The sequence below is a fragment of the Galeopterus variegatus genome, unplaced genomic scaffold (genome assembly GCF_000696425.1).
Source record: "Galeopterus variegatus unplaced genomic scaffold, G_variegatus-3.0.2 Scaffold965, whole genome shotgun sequence".
Taxonomy (NCBI): Eukaryota; Metazoa; Chordata; class Mammalia; order Dermoptera; family Cynocephalidae; genus Galeopterus; species Galeopterus variegatus.
In genome coordinates, this window is record NW_007727076.1 from 187882 (window position 1) to 190145 (window position 2264).

At 33.7% G+C, this 2264-nt stretch overlaps 1 protein-coding gene across 1 annotated transcript in view; it reads right to left on the reverse strand.

Moving 5' to 3' along the window:
- The window catches only part of AGTPBP1 (ATP/GTP binding protein 1), a 177147-nt gene that overhangs the window by 128525 nt on the left and 46358 nt on the right, over positions 1-2264 (reverse strand). The gene's annotated exons all lie outside the window — the stretch shown is intronic.

Consider the following 2264-nt stretch of genomic DNA (forward strand, 5'->3'; position numbering starts at 1 on the left):
TGTTATAGTCAATTTTATATGGTGTTTCCTTGTATGTATCTCTCCCTTCAGTTTAAAATTAGTTATGAGGGAGATTAAAATAGCAAAAGAAAAGCACCAAAAAAATTTTTCTAAGAAAGAAAAAAAAGATTAACAATGTCTAAGTCTTCATGTCAGAAGTTAGATGAATGAAATCAAAAACTGCACCTGTATCTGACCCTGAAAGAGTGAACAAAGAAACTGTATGATTAAGAATCATAGGCCCTGACTTGAAAAGGAATTAAAACGACAGTTTTAACACAATTAAGTTTATAACTACAAAATTCTATATATACTTTAACTTCCTAACTTTAAAGTATTTCAGTTCTATCAAGCTATAATCCTCATATCTAAGGTCATAACAACTGTAAAATATTTTGGAACTTGCAAGTTTAGGGAAAGGAAGTATAAGCCATGAGGTACCAATGGGAGTAATGAGCCTAACTAATATCTCAAAAGTTCTTACTGCCTCTTAGAGGACAAAGCAATATGTTCCTTGAACATAAATACTCAGTAACACACAGTGAAGTAACTACCATTAATCATCTGCAAAAATACATATGATATCACTGTGAAAAACCTGTAATTCAAATAGTTTTTAAAAAATGAGTTACTAAAGAAATGGCACTAATTTCAGTAATTTTAAAAATATACATGGCTACATACTATGGTACCTCTTAGCAATATGCCAACAACTATAATTAATTTGCATTAAAAATAAGTATGTTATCAAACTCAATTAAGCATTTCACTCACCATTAAGCATTTGTTGAATGCCTACTAGATACCCACAATAGCAAGTTCTTCATGAGTATAAAATTAGAAAGCAAACTTATGTCTTCTACAAATAATTTTATAATCTACATAATGTAATAAAATGTACACACCTACGAAAAAAACTACTCAAGAAATTAAAACCAAAAACAAGGCAATAAAGTAAATGTTGCATACATTGGGCATAGGAGAGGTAGCACGATCAGATGTAGGTAAAAGTAAAAAGCATAAATGATTAGAAGGTTTAAGATGTGGACATTAGTTCATAGCAAAACTTGCAACAATAATCCAGGACCAGGCACAGAGTAAGTGCTCAATAAATGCCCAGCTCAGGAAGTTCTCAACAGTTACACTTTGGCTTACTGATACAAATAAAGCAACCACATAAAACTTTTATTTATAATAACATTTCTAAGACAAAAACAAAGTATATGCTTTTTAAAATATTATAAATTCATGCCTATAACTGTCTCAAAACAATGTGAAGTGTTGGTAACGGTGAGTTAAAAGTAAATGAACATTATGAAAATACGTATTTTCAATGCATTGAATCATTGGTAAGAAACTTTCCATACTTCTTTAGCTATGCAATAAAATGTACGAGAGATGGTAAAACTATAAGAATAAGGATGACTTTAAAACTGGTTAAAATTAAACAAAGGACTAAATGGATCTTCCAAATGAAACTGCAATTTATAAAAACTAAAGTGGAAAAGAAATCTACTGTTCAGCAAGACCTGTTAAATGTCAGATACCGATATAGGTGTTTAATATGTTTTCCAGTTTAATTCTTAAAACAACCCTGGTCCACAATAATCGGCAAGTTTTATGGATAAGGAAACTACAGATTTTAGAATATAACATGCCTAGGGCCACATAGAAACTCAATAATACAGAAAATGAATAACGTAAGCCTCTTGTTGAGAAAGGAAATTAAGAAATCAGAAATATCAGTCTCCCTCTAAGAAGGCAATCTGAACTTTTCACTTCCAGACAAGATGGACTAACGGGAACTGGATCTATCCTCTCACCTCATATAACTTTTCAAAAAATGGACAAAATGTAAGAATTGTTTGTGATATTGGATATCAAGCAATGAAAGATAGAGATCCATAAGAGATGGAAATGAATGAGGCGGACCCTACAATTGCCCCAGCTTACTACACCTTGACAGAGTTACCAAGACACAGCACACAGAGATGGAACCTACGGGGAGACTGGCAGATTTCCTGAGGTGAGCACATGAGTTCCGTGGTAGAGGGCATGGAGAGTCCAGGGAGACCAAGTCAGTTAGAGTTCACTAGACAGAGCACCCCCCCAAAAAAGTTGTACAGAGAGAGAAGCCCAGAGATATTCAGAGGGTTCTGTTTGAATATTCAGCAAGTAAGTGAATAGTGCATGTGGGTGAGATAACTACCAAGGCTGGGGGAAAAGCCTCCAAAAGGGTTTCAGAGCAGCGTCCAGCACTCACA